This window comes from Rhinolophus sinicus, chromosome 16, assembly GCF_057876585.1.
Source record: "Rhinolophus sinicus isolate RSI-liver-muscle chromosome 16, RSI-T2T, whole genome shotgun sequence".
Taxonomy (NCBI): Eukaryota; Metazoa; Chordata; class Mammalia; order Chiroptera; family Rhinolophidae; genus Rhinolophus; species Rhinolophus sinicus.
The window spans coordinates 132928020-132952564 of NC_142516.1; the positions used below are offsets into that span (position 1 = coordinate 132928020).

The 24545-nt window shown below is 36.6% G+C and overlaps 1 pseudogene; it reads left to right on the plus strand.

Moving 5' to 3' along the window:
• Nucleotides 1-1871: 1871 nt before the first annotated feature.
• On the plus strand, nucleotides 1872-23627 carry LOC109452813 (heterogeneous nuclear ribonucleoprotein A1-like 2; annotated as a pseudogene).
• Nucleotides 23628-24545: the final 918 nt, after the last annotated feature.

Genomic DNA, 24545 nt, shown 5'->3' on the forward strand with positions numbered 1-24545 from the left:
CCAGGGAGGATTATCTCACCTACAGTACTTGGGATGATCCATACTAATGCTTCCCCCAATGCCTTAGCTTTAGCTGGACACAATTTAGATGGATTCTGATGCATAACTTACCTCATCTCTGATGGATGGCAATTTTCCTGGGCAGCAGAGTTTGTCCTCCATTTGATGGCTAGTTATCCAGGTTTCTTCAGTCCTGTGGCTCTGTATTCTCAGCACATGACTCCACAGTTGCCAACAAAACTGAAAAAAGTGTGGAAAATTCATACCTGCCCACTAACTATCTCTAACTGGCAGTGACACAAGTAACTTATTCTCATGTTCCATTGGCCCAATCTAGTCACATGGTCCCAAATCTAACTTCAAAGGGACTGGAAAACATCAAGAGAACTCATGGAATGTTTGGTGAGCACTGATTTCCCTACCACAAACAAAGGTTGTGCCAGTTGTGGCGAGATGTAGGCCTGTTACAGTTCCCATGATGAACGACCTTCTTAAGCAGCCTTTGACAGGGTTGTGGTCACTGATTTGGCTAATGCTCTCCTCCACCCCCTCCCCAACCAGTCTCTATAGAATAGGTTTGCTAGTTTTCATGTTGAATGTAAAACTAATCTCTGAGGTACATTGACATTGGAAAAATACCCTGCTGCACTGACAAGGCCTATAGACATTTCTAAAAGTTGGACACCTCGGAATCAGATAAGTGTGTGCATAAATAGAGTGCTATGTGTGGCAGCCACTGGAATGTACATTGCAGACCTCCTACTACAATGAGCATGAAGGGTCTGAGGTACTGCTCCTGAAATGCATCAATTCATTTTTGTCAAGGCCATACTTGCCATGGTAAGCTCCCAACCAATGATGGAACTTGATAGAGATGTAGAAGGCAGACATTCCTGGGACTCAGGACTCCTCCGACAGCAAACTCTGGCTTGAGGACACCCCAACAGTTTTGATGAACTTTTGTTTCATTGCATGGGCCTTTCTTAAACTTTGTGAATCCTAGACTGCTTCTATGCAGTTTTCTCTTCCTCTCTCCTTCACTTAGGGTCAAACTTGCTTCACTGTCTAATAGGTTTTTGAGCCATTTCATCTCTCTCCTCACTTTTCACACACTGATGTCCCACCTAGTAAAATTCTAGCACATTTAGTCCTGTCTTGGCATCTGATTCTCAGGAGATACAGAATGAAACAAGTAATAATGAGAGTACTGTGTTTAAACCAGTAATAAGATGTGAATTTGGCTCTGTTTACCTAATTCTGCAGCAATGAGGACAGGATCCCTCTTGGAAGGAGGGTCACAAACAGTCCCGACCACAAAGTAGTAGCAGTACAATTTAAAAAATTTTATGGCAATTGGGGAAAATGTCCCAATATAGGGAACTGTGTGGCAGATGCAATAAAGCAGGCATTTAAAATCAGTGGAGTTAGATGGTTACTGCTAAGTATTATTGATGCCCAGCAGAAGGATAAGAGATTGAAGGCTGAAACAAGCAGTTACCAGCTATGTGTGAGGGCCAGAGAGTCTGAGTGGAATCAGGAAACAGAAATTGCATGGTAATTTAAATAAGAGGAGTTTAATAATAAGCTACAATGAGCTAGGAGAGTAATTATAAAGACACAAAGAGAACTCTACAGGTACCCTAGGTCTGATGGAAAGTATCCAAAGAAGGATACATTTGGAAGGGTGGCCACTCTCCAAGGCTAGAGTTCAGGTCTCACTAGAGAAGGTGTGATTTATGTCTACTTGATCACTAGGCTGGAGCTGGTCTGCAGACATTTGGAAAGCAGAAAACATACCTCCAGCTAGTGTTGCTGGGAGAATCAGAGCCACTTTGTGTGCATGGGCTGAAATGCACAGTATCTGAATCAGGATGGGCACAGGTAAGTCACAGCTGGTATGGAGTTGCACAGGGTGTGTTGGGATGATGCTGCAGGAGCATTGCCTGAAGTATGTGATGTCCATGTCAGTAAGATCATGAGAATGCGGTTACTGGGCCCAGGTCAGGCCTGCGAGGCACTGAAGGACAACATGCTCTGGGAGGATAAGCACCTGGAGCACAGCACCACTGAGTGCCCGCATATCCTGGCACTGCTAATTGCATTGCAAAATTAAAGCAAAAGTAAAACATAGTACATACCCAAGAGTCTCTTTTTCCTTCAATGTCCCTCTGGTGTCTTGTACTGGCAAATTTTAGCATCACCCTCATTATAATGGAGAAAATGTTTAGCGTTCCATCCCTTATTGCAGAGTGGGTAGTGAATAATGAATTTGGAGCTGAGAGGCAACAAATGCATAACTTGCATATGACCAGCTACAAGTGAAGGAAAAAGCCTAAGTTGGCTTATGGATAGTTTAACCTGGTCTTCTTATGGAAACAAGGAGGTCTGGGTAGAGGCATGTAGAAGAACATACGGGAATAGGCACGAGTATGAAGATTTCTGCTTGGTGGTTGCCAGAGGGTAAGGGGGTTGGGGGGTGGGGGGTGGGAGATGAGGGTAAGGGGGATCGAATATATGGTGATGGAAGGAGAACTGACTCTGGGTGATGAACACACAATGGGATTTATAGATGATGTAATACAGAATTGTACACCTGAAATCTATGTAATTTTACTAACAATTGTCACCCCAATAAATTTAATAAAATAAAATTAAAAAAAAAAAAAAGATTTCTGTATCATATGCTAATGCCCACTAGAAAACATCCCCCACTGGAAAGGCAGAAAATGACTAAGTAGACAAAATGACTTGGTCAGTTGACTTTAGTCAACCATTATTGTTGGCTTCCCCAGATGTGTCATGATGGCATGTAAATGGCATGGTCATGGTTGCTATGTATAGGCCTAATCACATGAACTTTCATTTATTGGAGCAGATCCAGTTACTTCTGCCTCTGAATGTCAAAACTGTCAGAGGCAGAGACTATTATTGAGCTCCAATATAGCACTATGTAAATATATATGCATCTATAAATATATATATGTATATATAAAATATATGCATATATATACATATATATGCATATATATTACATAAAATTTTTTGTTTTTATTTAAGAAAAGCAACTGTCACTTGATGACAAGTTTATCATATCATAACTGCTTCCTAGAAGGGCCAGAGTTCTGTTCTGTTAGGAAGAGATACCTATTCAGTTATTGGTTTGAATTTCCTACCTGCAGAGGCTTAGGTGGCACTATTATATATGGGATTACTGATACAATCAATAATACAATGGAATCTATAGGCATAGAATCTCACATCACATAGCATCCGACCACAGGACACTTCAGAGTCTAGGAGGTGTGGGAGTGAGCCCGTGAGATCTGCTGATTGTTTCTCATAATGTACCTCCTAGCCTCGTAGAACTCTTGAATAGCTTTCTAAGAGGTGAAATTGAAGCACCAGCTTGAAGGAGGTATTTTAAAACAATGGGATGATATCTGTGATGGTTCATTTTATAAGTCAACTTGGCTGAACTAGATGCCCAGAGAGGTGGTAAAACATTATTTCTAGGTATATCTGTGAGTGTGTTTCTAGAAGAGATTAGCATTTGAATTGGTGAATTGAAGAAAAGCAGATGGCCCACCCCACACTGGGTGGGCATCATCCTGTGTGTTGAGGGTCTGAATAGAACAAAGTGGTGGAGGAAGGGCAGTTCACTCTCTGCTTGAACTGAGACATCCATCTTCTCTTGCTTTTGGACATAGGTGCTCCTGATTCTTGGGCTTTCGGACTGAGATCGAGGGCTTACGTCATCAGTACCAGAGTTTCAGGCCTTCAGACTCAGACTGATTACACCACCAGCTGTCCTGGGTCTCCAGCTTGCAGATGTCTGATCATGGTACTTCTTGGCCTTCATAAACACGTGAGCAAATTCCTAAAATAAATCTCCTATCATCTCCCTATCCATCCATTTATCCATCCATCTATCTACCATTTATTTTCTTATTGGTTCTGCTTCTCTGGAGAACCCTGACTAATACAACATCCTAAGGATACAGTATATTTATTAATCCAGATAGCCCTAAAGTGTCACTAATAGGAAGGACTCACAGGTCCGGGAATATAGGGAGGGAAGTGGAAGTGGTCACGCTCACTTTCGTACCACCACTACAGGGCCTGGCTTCACATAGCATTTCTTCAATAACATTCTATTTTTCCACTACATTCACTACCAACTATGTATGTGGAAACCAGGGCAAAAACACACTGTTATGTCTATAAATCTGAAACTGTCTTTGCATTGGAAACTTTTTCCTCCTTGTTTCAAATATGTGTATGCCTTTTTTGTCCATAACAATGCTCTCATTTATCATCTTGAAAGTTGTTGGGAAATTGCTAGAGCATATGTCATGGCAGTGTTCTACACTGTACTCTCGTACTGTTTATCTCAAACTATGTTTTTTCCCCTTGCATGTAATAGTTTAATAACCTATAGAGCTGATTTGTTAGATAGTTCAACAAATATTTATTCAGACAGCCTATTGTTATGGAGTACTTATTATATTTTAGACATTGTTCTAGGCACAGTGAAAAAAAACCAGAAATTAAAAGAAAATAAATATATCTCTGTCTTATGTAAAATTTGGAGATTACTAACTTTACCATATTCTGTGTCCCATAATAGACAATGCCTCTTAACATTTAGACTGCTGTTATCATCCTCTAAATCTTAAGTCTTTCAGCAGAATATTTCTCCCTTCTTTACTTTTCAAAAAAAAAAGTAATAGATTATTATTTTAATGTTTTAATCCTGCCTCTTTTGAGTGTGATATAATTTTCTCTTTCATATTTTGTTTTCTAATCATTCCTTCTTATCCACCTTCACTCTTGCTAAGTTTCTTTCTTCTTAACTGGACCTTTCTTTGGCCCTGCTAAAAAGTAGGTTGCCTCTTCTAATATCTGCATCATTTCACCTCATTTTTCTTCCTAATTTTCTGCATGATGGCTTCTGTCTCTGCTATTCTGCCAGTTTCTGGCAATGTCTGTTTGGCTAACAGAATAATGCACCATTCAGATCCCCTTCAAGAAAAGATTTGCTGCCCAAGGGAGGAGTGTGGCTAGCTGACAGCCTCAAATTCTTAGCGCCTTTACAGTCTTTCTCAGCTTTTCAGCCAATCATACAGCCTTTTGGGGGTGAATCAGTTCAATTACTGAAGAAGCCAGTGGTACAAAGGCCTAAACTTTGTCTCCTTTAATAAACAATCTTTGCTCTGGAGCTCCCTTGCTCTGCAGCAACCTGTCTGAGTTGGTGGAAACTGTCAGGTCTTTATTACTGTCCTAGGCTCCATTTACCCAATTGTGCTTCTTCCCTTTTTTTCACAGATGTTATCCCTCACCCCTCACCCCCATTTTTTGCTTTCTAACTCTTTCTCACCATCTGATTTCTGGAGAACACAATGAGGACTTTCATTAGTGACTCATTACCACCAATACAATAATCACTTTCTCAATTCTCCAACTCATATCTCCAACTACCCATCCAATACTTGCTATTCTACAAGCATCTCCAATTCAGTGTATCTTTAACTGAAATAATCTCCCACTCTATGTTGAAATCTACTTCTAAAATTAGTGCCCTTCTCATCTCAGTTGGTCAGTTATCTTAACAATTTCATCAACCTCCATAACAAATTATTCAGCAAATCTATTTTTCTTCATAAATATCTCTCAGATATCATGCCTGCTTTCATTTTTTCCCCACTCTCTATTCCTGCAGATGTAGACAATTTTGGCTTAAATTATATATAAATTCCCCTTAATGAAGTTATTGCATCCAGTCTTCATCATTTCAATCCCACCACCCCTAAACTATTACAAGTTATCATTCTAACACAAGACTCTATCATTCATTTGCACTTAAATTCTTTGGATAACTTAAAATCATTAAAGAATAAAGTCCGAAAATGCAGTAACATCCATACAAGTCATTCACTCATCCAAATATAGTGTGGATCAACTATCACATCTACTCTTTAGCTTCACTTGATATCTGTAGAGAAAATAAAATTATCTAAGCTTTGTTCCCAGAGGACTTTGAACATCTCTCTGAGCAAGATTTTTCATTTCTAGCTGTGGCATCTCTTGTACATGTCCAGTTTTCTGTTAGTTTCTGATGTACTTGGACACAGGGAGAGCGTCACACATATTTTGATAATAGCCTGGTCGTAGGCTGTAAAAATTAATTGTTGAAATAAATACAAATGGTTTGAGTGCCTGTAAGTCATGCATATTAAAAACTGAGCAGTTATTATCAATCATTCAAATACAGTAATGAATTTAAGCAATAAATACATATTTCACTTTTTGGTTACTTGACCAAACAACAGAGAGTTTTAGTAGAAACACGAACAATCTTTAAATACTTATCATGTCTTCAGTGAACACATAGTGGACTTCAAAATTTGATCAGGTTTTAGACTCTCAGGAAGACATTTCATTTTAAGAGCAGTATAGTTAATCCTGATACATTAAACTCCATCAATATTCATATAATTTTGCAAAAAAGATAATATAAATTTTTATTGTATGTAGAAGTAGTCAAATAAAAAAAATGGTATACAACAACATGCATCACAACAAAACTAAATAATTAGGCTGTAAATATGTTAGTGAAATAATGTATGCAGAATTGGCTATTTTGAAGTTAAATTTTCTTCTGTTATCATTTGTTACTTGTACAAATATTTTTAGATAAACACTAACGTGTTTTAGGAAAAACACAAAAAATAGTTTTTTTTAAAAGTCTATCCTTATCCATTTTTCTATTTTCATTCCTTTTACAAATTGGGAAAACATAGTCCTTTGATTTTGTGTATAAATATTGCACGTAAGGAATGCAAGTACAAGTATTCCATGGAAGGACAAATTAAGAACTGTCTTGCAAAAATGTGTGTGCAAAATGAAAATTATGCAAGTCACCAAACTGCATATTAAGCCATCAAATGAAAGCTAATTCCAAGTTAATTCCATTGCCTTTCCACGTGTTAAACCCACACTATTGGGGGGGGGGGGAGTTGATATTTAACTTTTATTAGGTCTCCTTAGCCACAGATTTCCCTAGGAAGCCGAATTATACACAAGGTATAAATAAATAATGGGAAAATAAAGTTGTTTTCACAGGATCATTTGATGCTTGTGATTATTTTCCTGCCTGATACTTATCTTTTTATTTAATTTCGTTAAATCAAAGAATTTTCTAAGAAACAAACTTACCGGCAATTGAAGAATTGATTTACATTTTTTTAAACAATATCTCTTTATGTGTGTGGATGTATGTGTATTTGTTTTGACCTGTGACTTAAGTAGAAATCCGACAATAGATATGATTAAAATAGGCAATTGTCTGTTACTAAACATATTGTGAATTGCTATTTTCTTTTTCCTTCACTACAGTAATTCAGCCATTGTACCCGTAAGCTATGGCGTGGACCCTTTAGTATAGCCAAGAACTTCACAGCAAATGGCTTACTACTGCCAGAGGAGAAAGCGCTTTACAACACCTATATGACCCCTGAAGGTCTTTAAAATGTCAAATTTCGGGGAAATAAAGAGTGTGGGCAGGGCACAGGCTCCCGAGTGCTCCTCGTACAGCGGCTGGGGTGGGCGGAACCGAACAGCCGCGGCTCCACCTGCGGTAGCCCTTTTGCTCCAGCTGCCACGCACCTGGCCAAGCGCCCGCGCCCAGAGCTCGCGAGCTGCTTGCTGCCTGCCTTCCGCCAACTGCCATCGCTGTGGGGAGGCCACCGATCACGCAATGCTGTCTATCTTGCTGATCCTTTCAGGCCTGAGCTGGCTGACCTCCGCAGGCCATCGTAAGTGGAGGACCTCCACCTCCCTAGGGTGGCCTGGCAAAGACCCCCGGGTGTGGCAAGCATCACCCTCCTTGTTCCAGAACCCTGGAAGGGCTGGAGAGAGCCCAGTGACCTGTCAGAGCCTGCCTAGTTTCAGGGTCCTGCTGGGCCCGGTGGTTGGACGGCTCAGAACAGGTCTGGGACAACTGTCCCTCACTTACCTGATCCTGCACTGGCAGGAGAGGGCGCCCATCTTCTGGGCAGGTGGGGAAAGGAGAGAGCCTGGATGGGGTCCTGAGACCAGCATTTCTTCCCAGGGCTGATGTCCGTCCCCCCCCCCCCCCCCCCACAGGCCTCTTCCTGGAATCCTACAGCATATGATTTTGTGGTGAGTGTGTGTGTGTGTGTGTGTGACTATTATGTGAAGAATTAGGATGCTCTATGCCCTGAGAATGCTCACACATGTTTTCCTTACTATAGACTCTGAAACATCACTTCTGCAAATTACTGTGCCACAGAAGATTGGAACCAACACCAATGATGGCGATGTTTCAGAAACGCATGTAATTAAGAAATCACTTTTTTTAAAAAAAACGAGAGTTTATTTTTGCTGGACTATATGACCCGAATTAATTCATGCATATCGTTTTTTGAAATTGTGTGTTCTCATTACCGTTAGAGAGCCATTTTGTTTGAATGAGACCAAGTGTTTTGATTTTTTTCATTCTCCAAGTGATATATGAACATTATGAAATTATAAAGACACACAATGACCTGGTGGGAATCCAAGGACTGGAACCTCAGTAGCAGGGTCTGAGAGGAACATTGAACTGCCAACTGGAAGACAATTACACTCTGAGGCAAATTTTATAGATTGAATGGTCTATCTGACTGTTTCCCTTTATGGCACCCAAAAATCTCGAGTGATTATTTGTTCATAAAAGCTATTGCACCAAAAGCAGATATCCAGAGAGCTTAGAATGTTTAGGAGAGTATAGCATATACTGGGAAAATGCTAACAAAAAGAAAACATGCGTATCCCTGAAAACAGCAGGAAATAAAACAAAAGCATATAGTACACAAACAGAAACTTAACACACGCACAACATTATGAAGGATAAGTATTATTACTTAAAATATTCATTTAACTAGGAACATATAACAATTCTAAATTTATATGAATTCAATAAAATGCCCTCAGCACATATAAAATGAAAACTGATAGCACTAGAGGGAGAAATTTTCAAATCCATTTACATAGTGAGATGTTAAAATGTTTTTGTCACATTTTAGTTGACAAATCATAAAAATATAAAGACAATTTGAATAACAAAGACAACGTTTTTAGTCAATGGATATATTTTTACGGAAGTGACTCCACGGAGTGAATGTACTGTTTTCCCCTATTTGTTAGGACTCACTAAACCTCACAGGGTATCACACATGAGGCTTTTCTTTAATGGCAAAGCATATGGTGCAGTAAGAGAAAGAGAATTCAGGCAAATATCAGGATCCAAGAAACATCCACAGTGAGCAACCCGTGAACCTAGTCTCTGCTCCTGGGACAGGCTGAGTCTCTGGCTTGAAATAATAAGACCTGCGGGAGGAATTTGGCCTTGGGAGAGCTCCTTAACAAAGCTTTTAGTGATTAGCTAAGCAAGCCTCCTCAGAGGAAGTAGGTAAACACTAAGGAAGCTAACCTTGGCCAGGGGGCTTTTGAACCCTAAACAGTACATTATAAATCTCACTGCCCTTATCTTAACTAAGAGTCAGAAACATTCAGGCTTGTAGACATTCCCAGAAATACAGAGCTTTTCTAATCCAGCTATAAATCAGCTCTGTCTCCACAGTAAATAGTGTATATTCTTCTCAAGAATAAACAGATCATTGAACAAAATTGACAACAGTAAGTTAAAAAAAATTGAAAATCAAACACCAATAGTACAGAACTCATCTGGTAAGAATTTAATTTAAAACTTAACGAAAAGACTGAAAAACGTATTTGGTAATTTAAAAATACACTTGTACATAATTCATGGATTGAAGAAGAAATCATAAATTATAATGAATATTAAATAAATAATGGACAAGAATGAAAAAATTACAGACCAAAATTTGAGTAATGCTCTCAAGATGCTATAGGGGCATAATTTATAACTACAAATACATAAATAAGCAAACAAAGTCTGAAAATTAGAAGTTAAAAAATAATATAACCTTAAAATTTTTAAAGATGTTACTAAAACTAAGAATTAATGAAAAAGAAAATTAAGCTAAAATAGCCTACATTCACAATGTCAAAAGTTGATTTCTGAAAAAAATATAATACAGATATTTTGGTGAGATAGATTAAGGAAAATGGAAAGGAGAAGGAAAAATATGTAATATTAGAAATGAGAAATATAGAAAGGAGCAAATAAAACTATTAAAAATGTATGCTTATAAATGTTATTTAAACAATATATTTTTAGCCATAAAAATAATGCTGACCTAAGATGACATAAATCAACATTGATACTTTTGTCCTATTAAGAAACTGAAACATTGTTTAAATCATATGACTGACTCCTCCAATAACAGGCTATGCTGGGTCTTTAAAAAATGTGTATAATTATATCAAAATACAAAAATCTGAAATGTTTTTTGTACATCTAAACTCCTGTAGTCTGACCCAGATCAGAAAGTTTCCTTGTGCCTTTTTCAGACATAACCATTAACTTCACTATTTTGTTGTCTTGAAATTCACAAGAAAGGGATCAGCCATTAATACTTTCAGTTGTGTGTGTGTGTGTGTGTGTGTGTGTGTGTGTGTGTGAGTGTGTGTGTGTGTGTGTGTGTGCCTAATTTCTTCGATTCAGCAGTCTAATATTTTTGAGATTCATCTATGGAGATTCATATATGCTTTAGTTCATACATTTTATAGCATCCTAGTATGCTAAAAATTGAAACATTAACCTATTAGTGGACATTGTTTTCAATTTGTAATCGTTATGAATAAATCTGCTCTAAAGAAACAACTATCACATTGATGTATGCTTTCATATGCATATATTTAGGGGTGAGATGCTGATGTATAGAGTAAGTGCACATTTACATTTGTAGAAATCTGGTTAATACAAACTTATTTAAATGGGTATAGTATTTTGCATTTCCACTAGCAATATATGAGAGTTTTAGTTGTTCCATATCCTCACTAACACTTAGCAATCTCAATCTTTTGTTGTTTGCAGTTTTGTTAAATTTATTCCTTTTTCTCTATCTTCTTGGGTCATTTGCCACGTTGAATAGTGATGATGAGTGACTTGTAGAATGTTGATGGGCCAATTGGATATGAATTGCAAATATCATTCTTTAGTCTAGGGATTGCCTTTTAACATTCTTAATCATGTCGTTAGTTAGGTGAACAACAGTTTTTAATTTTGATGATGTCCAATTAATCAACTATTTTATGGCTATTCTTTTTATCTTCTATTTGATAATTATTGGTTGTTGTCCTATATTTTCTTCCAGAAACTTTATAATTTTAGTTTAGATATTGATATCTGTCATCATTTCTAAAAATTTTTTATGATATAGTATAGGGATCAAAGGTAGTCTTTTTCCATATGAGTATCTATTGACTTACCTCCATTTATTGAAAATATCCCTTTACCCATTAATTTAAATAGGTACCTCTGTCAAAAAAAATTATTTTTTGTGGATTTATGCTAGACTCAATTCTTTCCAGGTGATATAATTATTTTTACTGAAATGGCACATCATTTTAATTGCTATAGCTTTATAGTAAGTCTTGGAATTTAGTATCTTAAAGTCTTTCTACTTTTTGCTTTTCTTCAGAATTATATTGTATAATATACGTCATTTTCATTTATATATAAACTTGAAAATTATCTTGCCAAATTTTACAAATAAGCTACTGGATAGCTTTCAAACTGCAAGTCACTTTTGATTGAAATAAAATCTTAACATTAATATGTCCAATTCATAAAATTGGCACATCTTTGCCATTTATTTAGGTCTTATTTAATTTTCTCTGCCATGCTTTGTAGTTTTTAAGTAGAGGACTGCATATCTTTTTATGCTTTCTGATGCTTTAGTAAACGGTATTTATAAAGTTTATTTTTCCGATTGTTTCTCATTTTAGAAAAATGAAGTTGATTTTTATATGTTTACCCATGTCAATTCTGGAAATATTAAATCATTGTCATTAACAATTTTCTGCCATTCCCTTTGGATTTCTATGCATTACATTCATCTCATTTGCAGATAAGGATACTTTTGTTCTTTTTCCCCAATCTTTAAGCTTTTTTTTGTACTGAAATCCCATACAATGTTAAGTAGCAGGTAATAGCTCATTTAGTTTAATGATGCTTTTGTGTATGTCTTGTTTTTACTGTAGGAAGAAACTATCAATATATTAAATATCACAAATAAGTATGACATTGTCTGTAGGTTTCATAAATGACCTTTACTAGATTTTTGAAAACTTTTAAAATTTTCAGATAGATCTACCTATCTGCAGTTATATATAAGTATACATATCTGTGTGTGTATGTATATGTACATTTCCTGTCAGTGTAGTGAATCAGCTTTTTATTCCTGGGATACAAGGCCATTTTGTCATGATATGATTTATGTGTGTTTGATTTAATTTGGGAGTATTTTTTTTAGGGCTTTAAAATTATGATCATGAGAATTGTTTTACTTACTGGGAATATAGTTGTCTTATTGCAATATCTGGATTATACTGCCTCATAAAATTAGTTGGGAAGTGTTCTAACTTTCTATGTTTCATGAATTTCTGTAAGATTAATATTTTTTTTCTTATTCAAATGTTTAGTCCAGTTCACCATTGAATAAATATCTCTGGACGTGAAGATTTCTTTGTGAGAAGATGTTTAAATTCAAATTTTGATGTAGTTTGGTTTAAACCTATCAATTTTTATTATTTCTGTATGCCTTTTGTTTCTGTTACATTTTTCAGTTCTCACCATGTTTCTTTTTTTCACTATTCAATTTATCTCGTTAATTGGATTTTACTAGTTTTCATTATTGTTTACCATTAGTGAGGAGTAGAAAATGGTGTTTCGAATCCAGTCTCTGTCTGCTTGGTATGCTAATTGCTACTGGGGTTTCATTATTTACATATAATTCAGTGGTCCAAGCTAGAAAATCTGTGTGTATACACATACACACACAGATGTAGGGTTTGTGTGCATAGGTGTGTGTATGTGTATAACTATGCATGTGGGTTTATATTAAAACCATAAGTTTATATTGATATATCCAACTCCAATTGAAAACTACAGGTAAAGAAAAAAATGGGGGGAAGAACCAATAAGATACGCTAAAAACAAACAGCAAGAGAGTCAGATTATAGTGTAATATATGAATTTCATTAAAAGTAATTGGTGTAAACTTTGCAAATACAGTCAGAGATTGTCACATTGGGTGAAAAACATTGAATGCTGTCTACAAGAAACACTTTTTAAGTATGAGACACAAATAGGTTAAAATAAAAACATGGAAACATATTTCATTAAATATCAAAAGGAATTAAACCTATGTTTCATTAAATATCAAATCAAAAGGAAGCACAAGTTCATAAATTGATATCAGACAAGTAGACTACAGAACAAGAATATTATCAGGATAAATAGTGGCATCTCATGATGATAAATAGCTCACATTATCAAGAAGGCATTATATAATAATTCTAAAAATATTTGCATCTAATGAGAGTGTGTCAAAAACATGAATCAAATACCTATAGAAGTGAATAAAGTAGACAAAGCCACAATTATATTAGCGATTTAAAAACTCTTCTCTCAGTAAATGATAAAAAAATCAAATTGGTAATCTACAGGGATCTAGAAGGCTTAAAATACTAACAGTCACCTTGACATTAATGGGCATGTATAGAACATAGGAAGTGGGTATTGAATTTTTATCAAATTCCTTTTCTGTAATTATTGATACATCATAATAGCTGGAGTTGGGATATTAAATGTGGCTGTCCCTGAAAGTTGTGAGGCAATTCCTAAAGAGAACAGTGAGATGAAGACTATCTATAGGTAGTGCTTTTGACAGCTATGGGATATTTCTTTTAACCTTAAAAGGGGACCTGCACTGTATTATTTAATTTCCATTTTTTTGTGTGCTAGAAACTGCAAAGTAGAAAAAATATAATACAATTCAAGTTTCTTCAAAGGTTACACAGTATTTCTAAATGTAATAATTTTTAAATTAAAATTTGTTTATGATACTTAATACATACTAATGACTAAAATGCTCCTACTTTTTAAATGATTTTAAATTCCTTGATTTTCTCACATTTTGAGATTGAAGAAATATAAAAAATAAACCTATATATGTATATATAATTTTGAGACATGCATGATACAATCTGTATTTATATGAAAGAGTACATTTTTAAAAATTATGATTTTTGACTTTCAAGAATTTGAAATTTCTAATAATTACTTTCTCTCTGAATATTTTGCTGTAGGTCACTTATGCCATCGAAATTGATGGGAAAACATACACTCTCCATCTTGAAAAACAGTAAGTGTCGAAGACAGTCCGTTTGTGTGGAAAAGCAACTGGAGCAGCTTGGGTGCGCCCACAAGTTGGGTAGGGCAGGGTCTCAGAGAATCAACAGGGCAGGGCAACCAGGTTGTTAGAGACTCAGACTTGGTACCCATCTGCACCTACATGCTGGGAGTGGGGAGGGCTCAATAAAGTAACAGTGGCTTCTTCCAGCACTTCTGTCTGGGAGAAAACTGTCCCTCCAGCTCTCACCCTGAAGCCAGTGAATTCAGTTCCTCCCAGTTTTCAAGTTGGTGCCCTAGTGCTGGAAACTCAGAGCAAGTGAGTCGATCAGTGAGTAAGTCTGTGCACAGACCCATTAAGAGGAATGCCTGGAACTCCAGTTCACTCAGACATAATCCCCTCCACCACAGTCAGCTCAGCCATAATCCCCACTAGTTTTCACAGCCAGAAGTTATGGGACTTCTCTTCCCAGCACTGGAACCCTGAGCTGGAGAAGCTGGGGTGGAGTGGGGACCATATGTTCCGCAGGGGGGACCTGCACAGCAGAAATATTCCTCTCAATTTTTAACCACCACACATGGATGCGGGACCAGACTGTTTCATGTCTCTGCTCCGCCTACCATTCTCGACATAGCTTCTTCTGTATTCTAAATTGTAGGACTTTCTTTAGCTAGACTTCAGATGGTTTTCAATGATGGTTGTTTTGTAGATTAGTTGTTGTTTTAATGTGGTCATGAGAGAAGGTGAGCACAGCATTGACTTATTTTGCCATCCTGAATGGAAGTCTCTGTTTTTAGTTTCTTAAATGTTTACAATCACTAAAATAAGAGCATGAATATTACATTTATTTAACATGTTATACTATACCTTTTCCTGATTCATGTCAGACTAGATTTTTCGTCCATCTTGAGATTTAAAATCTAATATGTGTGCCAAATTCTATTAATAATTTAGTGATATATATGTTAAGGTATGCTAGATAGATTAAAATTACTCTGTGTAACTCCTTAAAATATAACAACTGCAAAAATTAAGGGAATAGTTTTATTTGTCCATTTTTAATTTTGTCTCCAAGTTATTTTACCTGTTTGTATGATTTTAAGCATTTTACTTGATATTCCACAAAATTGTTTTTTCTCAGTTTGCTATAGTATATATTTTTAATCTCTTAAATATTCTCTTTTCTACTTTTGCTCTCTGAGGAAACCAATATCAATAAATCTTGTATGTATCTTTCCCTAATTTTCTATCTAAAATTCACCTTTCCCTTAAATAAAACATATAGAGACCTACTCAAAATTTTGTTTTTACAAAAATGGGAATTAGGTTTTGCAACTGGCAGGTCTTATTAAATAATGGTGTTTATTTTCTTGCTCTATGTATGTATTGTAACTCATTCTTTAATAGATAACATTCTATTGTATGTAACATTGATAGGTAATAAGGTTATTTCCAGGAATTGTCACTATATAGTCCTTCAATAAACAGCTTTCTATCTATATTTTTATCTAGTATAGGTTTTTGTTTGTTTGTTTGTTTGTTTTTTGTTTTGTAGCCTTGATATCAAGAACTAGGTTTCTGGCATTTCTGTCTGTGTACACCACAGAGTAAGTGCATCATTAAAGTCTTTCCTCCTGTGTCACGTCTAACTCAGTCTCCTAAAGAGCTTGAACAGCTGTGGAATCCCTCCATTGGAGGTTTAAACTTTGAAACAACTGATGAGAGTCTGAGGCACCAATTTGAGTAATGGGGAACACTCACAGACTGTGTGGTGATAAGAGATCCAAGCACCAAGTGTTCCAGAGTGTTTGGGTTTGTCACGTATGCCACTATGGAGGAAGTGGATGCAGCCACGAATGCAAGGCCACACAAACTGGATGGAAGAGTCGTGGAACCAGAGGGCTGTCTCAAAGGAAGATTCTTAAAGACCTGGTACCCACTTAACTGTGAAAAAGATTTTTGTTTGTGGAATTACAGAACAAACTGAGGAACATCACCTAAGAGATTATTTTGAACAGTGTTGAAAAATTGAAGTGATTGAAATCATGACTGACAGAGGCAGTGGCAAGAAGAGAGGCTCTGCTTTTATAAATTTTTCTGACCATGACTCTGTGGACAAGATTGTCATTCAGGAGATGACATCATAAAAATGGCGGCGTGAAATCTCCCCTGGAATTTACAACAAACTGAACAACTATAAGCCAACAAAGGACTCCCTGTGCAGCAGACAGGCAAAACTAAGAGGCACACTATTGAAATCATCTAAAGGTCAGCAAATTGTGCTAGTGGGGGAGAAGAGAAGGGAAAAGTGAGACGGGGATGCATGGGTGCAGGACGAAGACCTAGCTCAGTGCTCCGAACTTGCTGCATCCTGGAACTACCACAGCTGCGGGAGAAACCCACAGCTTATGACCCACAGGGCTGAGGGGACAGCATATAACACGGCTGAAACCAACACTCATGACAGAGACCTTGGAGAAAAGACTGAGGGAAGAAGGCTGAAAATGGTGGTTTAATCCCTCACTGCAGAGCAGAGAACAGAAGCCTTAGGCACTGAGCTTAGCTGCCTTCTCCCTACCCTCCCAAGGCTCTCCCTGCTATCACCTGCCCAGTGCTAGAAGTAGAACAGTAGCAGTGTCAAATCAAAAGAACGGAATATTTGCAGTTCTGAGAACTGTAGTCCACAGATACGGACTCGCCACCCAACTAGTTCTGACAAAGGGGAGGAAGCAGGACTGGCTGTGGTGATGGTCGTCCCCATTGCTCTGGGCCACCTCTCACAATCCACCCCGCCCCTGTCCTCACCTGTCTGTGTGGATCCCTGGAGGAGGAAACAGAGCTGCGGAAACACACTGGCTCTGAATCTGGTACAGGAAGAGCTTTGGAACTTCAGAAGCTCTCCACATCCCCCCATGGAGGTGGTGCCCTATGACACAGGCAAACTGTTCACAGAGGAGAAGCCCGCCTTCCATGAATCCCCCCATTGTGTGAGACACTAGAATAGTGCAGAGAAAATATAACACTACAGTGTGAAAGAAAATAAAAGGCTACAGTCTTAGAGAAAATATTCTACCAACACCTAATGGAAAACAAAAGAAAGACCTCTTCCTATCAACCTGTTGCAGAACCCACTCTTGTAGATGTCTAGGAAGAGAAATAATAAATCATTACTAGCCAAGAATAACCAGCTCAGAAAGAAAATGAAAAGTCTCCAGAAAATGAACTTAAAGACATGGAAATATGTGACTTAAATGACAGAGAATTCAAGATTGCAGTTCTTAAAAAACTCAATGTGATACAAGAAAACACAGACAGGCAGTTTAATGTACTCAGAAACACAATCAAAGAACAAAATTAACATTTTACCAAAGAGACTGAAATTTTAAAAAAGAACCAAATAGAATTTCTCTGAAGATTAAGAACTCAATAAAAGAAATGAAGAATGAAAAAGTCAGGTTAGGTAGTATAGTTGACCAGATGGAGGAAAGAATCAGGGACATCGAAGAAAGACATCTGGAAATGACATGGATGGAAGAAGAAAGAGACTTGAGACTTAAAAGAGATGCAAGAACTCTACAAGAACTTTCTGACTCCACCAGAAAGAGCAATATAAGAATAATGGGCAAACCAGAAGGAGAAGAAAGAGAAGAGGGAACAGAGAGTAGATTCAAACAAATAGTCGATGAGAACTTCCCAAACTTGTGGAAAGAACTGGAATCCAAGAAGCAAATCAAACACCTAATTAAGTACCTCCACCCCAACAAGTGTTCTCCAAGATACATTGTATTGAAGCTGTCAAAAATTAATGACAAAGAAAGAATACTCAAGGCAGTCAGGGAAAAGAAGACAGTAACCTACAAAGGAAAGCCCATTAGATTATCATCAGATTTTTTGGCAGAAACTCTACAAGCCAGGAGGGACTGGAATCAAATATTCAAACTATTGAAAGGGAGAAATTATGAGCAAAGAATAATATATCCAGCAAAGATATCCTTTAGCTATGAAGGAGGAATAAAGACTGTTCCAGACATACAAAAGCTGAGGGAATTTTTTAACACATGTCCTGCACTACAAGAAATATTGCAGGAGGCTGTTCGAATAGCATAAAGAGGGATAATTTATGACAACCAAAAAATAAAAGGTGGGAAGTTAAAGGCCTGAACCAGAATATGGGAATGGAGAAAGTAAGCGTGCTGAAGAAAATGGAATACTCTAAATATGCAACTTTTTTACTAAACATATTTGCAAGCACTCAAAATAAATCCAGAACTGAAATATATTATGTAATAAAAGAAGAAACAGAGGGAAAAATCATAGAATATCACCACACAGAAATAATGAAAAACAACAAAAAGGCAAAGAAACAATGGAGACAGTCCTACCAGAAAACCAAAGATAGAATGATAGGAACTCCTCACATATAGCTTCTTGGCCTTTTGGCTAAGATCAAGTGTAGGAAGTCCTCACATATCAATAATCACCCTAAATGTAAATGGACTGAACTCACCAATAAAAAGGAACAGAGTAGCAGATTTGGATCAAAAAACTAAACCCAACCATATGATGCCTCCAAGAGACACATCTCAGCTACAAGGACAAGCATAGACTCAAAGTGAAAGGGTGGAAATTGATACTCCAAGCAAATGGTATCCAGAGAAAATCAGATGTAGCCATGCTGATATTAGATGAAACAGACTTCAGGATAAAAAAGGTAACAAGAGACAAAGGTGGACATTTTACAATGATAAAGGGGACTCTACAACAAGAAGACATAACAGTCATCAATATTATTGCCCCCAATCAGGGAACACCGAAATATACCAAGCAACTACTAACAGAACTAAAGGGAGAAATTGACCAAAACACAATTACAGTACAGGACCTAAATACATCATTGACAGTTATGGATAGATCATCCAAACAGAAAGTAAATAAAGAAATAGCAGGCCTAAATGACACATTAGATGAAATGGACATAATTGACATTCATAGAGCTCTTCATCCTAGAACATCAGACTTTACATTTTTTTTCTAGTGTACATGGATCATTCTCAAGGATGGACCATATATTGGGACATAAAACTAGCCTCAGCAAATTTAAGAAGATTGAAATCATATCAAGCATATTCTCTGATCACAAGGCTTTGAAATTGGATATCAACTGCAGAAAGAAAAAACAAATATTTGGAGATTAAACAACATACTTTTAAAGAACAACTGGGTCAAAGAAGAAATAAGAGGAGAGGCACCCTCCACAACTAAGATTGAAAGGACAACAACTTGACTTGGAAAAAAGGCCTAGAAGTACACACTGTTCCCCAATAAAATCCTGTTCCCCTTCCCCAATAAAATCTTTAAAAAAAAAAAAAAAAAAAAAAGAGAAATAAGAGGAGAGATCAAATGATACATAGAAACAAATAAGAATGAAAATACGTGCTATCAAAATTTTGGGGATGCAGCAAAAGCAGTTTTAAGAGGGAAATTTATATCATTACAGGCCTATCTCAAGAAAGAAAAAAATCCCAGATAAATAACCTCACGTTACACCTGAAAGAACCAGAAAAAGAAGAACAAATGAAACCAAAGATCAACAGAAGAAAGGGAATAATAAAAGTCAGAGCAGAACTAAATGAAATAGAGACCAAAGAGGCAATAGAAAAAATTAGTATGACAAAGAATTGGTTCTTTGAAAAGATTAATAAAATTGATAAACCCTTGGCTAGACTCACTAATATAAAAAGAGAAAAGACACTAATAAACAAATCAGAAATGAAAGAGGGGAAGTTTTCACGGATGCCACAGAAATAGAAAGGATCTTTCAAGAATAATATGAAGGACTATATGGCACCAAATTCAATAACCTAGAAGAAATGGAGAAGTTCTTAGAAACATATAGCCTTCCTAAGATGAATCATGAAGAATTAGAAAATGTAAATGGACTGATCACCAGTAAGGAAATTGAATCAGTCATCCGAAACTTTCTGAAAAGCAAAAGTCTGGGACCAGATGGCTTCACTAGTGAAATCTACCAAACACTCAAAGAGGATCTAATACCTGTCCTACTCAAACTATTCCAAAAAAATTGAAGAAGAGACAATACTCCCTAACTCATTTTATGAGGCCAACATTACCCTGACACCAAAACCTGGTAAGGATAACATAAAAAAAGAAACTTACAGACCATTGTGTCTGATGAATCCAGATGCAAAAATCCTAAACAAAATTGTAAGAAATCGAATGCAACAATGCATTAAAAAGATTATTCATCACGACCAAGTGGGGTTCATCTCAGGGGCACAAGGATGGTTCAACATCCTTGTTGATGTTGATGATCCTGATGGATATGCAAATCCATCAACGTGATACATCACATAAACAAAATAAAGGACAAAAATCACATGATTATATCAACTGATACAGAAAAAGTGTTTGACAAGATATAGCATCCATTTATGATTAAAACACTTAATGACAAACCCTCAGATAATATCATAATTAATGGTGAAAAACTGAAGACCTTTGCTGTATGTTCAGGAACATGATAGAGCTGTCCCCTATCACCTCTGCTTTTCAACACGACAGGGTTGTCCCCTATCTCCCCACCAGAGCAATCAGGCAAGAAAGAGAAAGAAATAAAAGTCATCCAAATTGAGAATGAAGTTAAATTGTCACTCTTTGCAGATGACATGATGCTATATATAGAAAACCCTAAAGACTTCACCAAAAAGCTATTAGAAACAATAAATGAATACAGTAAAGTTGCCGGCATACAAAATCAACATACAAAAGTCCATTGCAATCCTATATACTAACAATGAAATCTCAGAAAAAGAAATAAAAAAATTCCTTTGCAATTGCAACAAAAAGAATAAAATACCTAGGAGTAAACTTAACCAACAATGTGAAAGACCTATACGCTTAAAACTATAAGACATTTTGAAAAGAAATTGAAGAAGACACAAAGAAATGGAAAGACATTCCATGCTCATGGATTGGAAGAATCTACATAGTTGTAATGGCCGTATTACTCAAAGCAATATACAGATTTAATGCAATCCCCATCAAAATCCCAATGGTATTTTTTAAAGAAATAGAACAAAAAATCATCAGACTTGTTTGGAACCACAAACGACCCTGAATAGCCAAAGCAATCCTAAGAAAAAAGAACAATGCTAGAGGTATCACACTCCCTGACTTCATCTGTACTACGGGGCAACAACAATCAAAACAGCATGGTATTGGCAGAAAAACAGACACATAGACCAATGGAATAAAATTGAGCACCCAGAAATAAACCCACATAAATATGGACAGATCATTTTTGACAAAGAAGCCAAAAACAGACCACGGAGAAAATATAGCCTCTTCAATAAATGGTGCTGGGAGAATTGGAAAGCCACGTGCAAAAGAATGAAACTGAACTGCTGCTATCTGTCACCATGTACCAAAATTAATTCAAAATGCATCAAAGACCTTAGCATAACTCCTGAAACAATAAACTGCCAGAAGAAAAAATAGATACTAAACTTATGGACCTTGGGTTCAAAGAGCATTTTATGAATTTGACTCCAAAGGCAAGGGAAGTAAAAGCTAAAATAAATGAATGAGACTATATCAAACTTAAAAGCTTCTGCACAGCAAAAGAAACCATCAACAAAATAAAGAGGCAACCAACTGAATGGAAGAAGATTTTTGCAAATAGCGCCTCCATAAGGGGCTAATATTTAAAATATACAAGGAATTCATACAACTCAACAACAAAAAAACAAACAACCCAATTGAAAAATGGGCAGAGGACTTAAAGAGACATTTCTCCAAAGAGGACATACAAATGGCAAATAGACATATGAAAAAATGTTCAACATTACTAATCATCAGAGAAATGCAAATAAAAACCACAGTGAGATATCACCTCACCCCAGTTAGAATGGCGATCATCAACAAGTCAAATAGTAACAAGTGTTGGAGAGGCTGTGGAGAAAAAGGAACCCTCATACACTGTTGGTGGGAATGCAGATTGGTGCAGCTGCTATGGAAGAGAGTGTGGAGGTTCCTCAAAAGGTTAAGAATAGAATTACCATATGACCCAGCAATCCCTCTCCTGGGTATCTACCCAAAAAATCTGAAAACATTTATCCATTAAGGCATGTGTGCTCCAATGTTCACTGCAGCTTTATTTACGGTGGCCAAGACATGGAAACAACAAAAATGTCCTTCGATAGATAAATGAATAAAGAAGTTGTGGTATATATACACAGTGGAATACTATTCGGCAGTAAGGAAAGATGAAATAGGACCATTTGTGACAACATGGATGGATCTTTGGATTATAATGCTAAACGGAATAAGTCAGACAGAAAAAGTACAGAACCATATGATTTCACTGATATGTGGTATATAAACTGAAAACAACAAAAGAACAAGACAAGCAAAGGAACAAAAACTCATAGACACAGACAATAGTTTAGGGGTTACCAGAGGGTAAGGGGTGAGGGAGGTTGTAGATGAGGGTAAAGGGGATCAAATATATGGTGATGGAAGGAGAACTGACTTTGGCTGGTGAGCACACAATGTGAGATACAGATAATGTATTACAGAATTGTACACCTGAAATCTGTGTAACTTTACTAACAACTGTCACCCCAATAAACTTTAATTAAAAAAAAATATTGTCATTCAGAAATACCACACTGTGAATGGCCACAACTGTGAAGTAAGGAAAGCCCTATCTAAGCAAGAGATGTCTAGTGCTTTATCCAGTCAAAGAGGTTGAAGTGGTTTTGGAAACTTCTGTGGGGGTCGAGGAGGTGGTTTTGGTGGTAATGACAGCTTTGGTCATGGAGGAAACTTGAGTGGTCGAGGTGGCTTTGGTGGCAGTCGTGGTAGAGGACATGGTGGCAGTGGGGAGGGCTATAATGAAATTTGTCAGGATGGAAGCAGTTTTGAGGAGGCAGAAGCTACAATGATTTTGGCAATTACAACAATCAATCTTCAAATTTTGAACCCATGAAAGGAGGAAACTGGAGGCAGAAGCTCTAGCCACTGTGGTGGTGGGAGCCAATACTTTGCCAAACAAAACCAACGTGGCTATAGAGGCTCCAGCAGCAGCAGTACCTATAGCAGTGACAGTAAATTTTAATTACTGCCAGGAAACAAAACTTGTCAGGGAGGAGAACTGCGGAAGTGACAGGAAAGCTATAGGTTATAACAGATTTGCGAACTCAGTCAAGCACAGCGGTCGCAGGGCTTGTCTGATACAGAGAAGATATGTTTTAGACAATACTCATGTGTATGGGCAATAAACTTGAGGGCTGTATTTGTGACTGCTTGTATAATAGTTATTATTTTAGTTTCTGTTCTGTGAAAAGTGTAAAGCATTTTAACAAAGTGTTTTAATGTAAATTTTTTTTGTACCTATATTGTTGATTGCTAAATGCAATAGTCTGATCACGATGATGAATAAATGTGTCTTTTTTTAAAAAAGTGTGCTGTGTAAAGTTAGTCTACTCTGAAGCCAGCTTGGTAGATTACCCCAAAAGTGTGAAGTTATAATTCCTTCAGATTGATGCCAGTTTCCATTTGAAATTTACTTACAACCTGCTTGGGCACAGTAGCCATCATCTTCAGAAATTTTGGTGTAGTTGAACTGACAGTTATTGTGTCCTGGAGCCCACTGTTAATAGTGTTACCCAAGCAGAGTTATGGAGTTTATTAGGTTATTAATGATTGTTGGCACATCTTATGCAATAAATCAAAATTGAATTATGATACCAGGTAAAATTATAGATTGTGAATCAAAAAATTGTGTATCATTAAAATAGGTTTCTAGATCAATAAGTATGGATAATAATAATAGTGAGAATAATAATAACCAAAAGAAACAAAACTAACTTATATTTATTGAACACGTACGATTTCCTGGGCATATATCTAAGCAATCTACATGTAGAAACTGATTTAATTTTCACAACCACTTCTAAGGTTGTTCTTTATTACTCACATTTTATACTATATAAAGATTTTGAGAGATATTGCCAGTGTCATTCTGAAAAGATGGTAGCAATTTAGATTTCCAAAAACATTCATGATGTACTGGAATATTCTATGTCATTTTACCATCAGTTTGTATTTCCCTAAATAATTTCTCTAAACATTTATCAGCTATTTGCATTTTCCTGTACGAGGCTTCCCTATTCATAG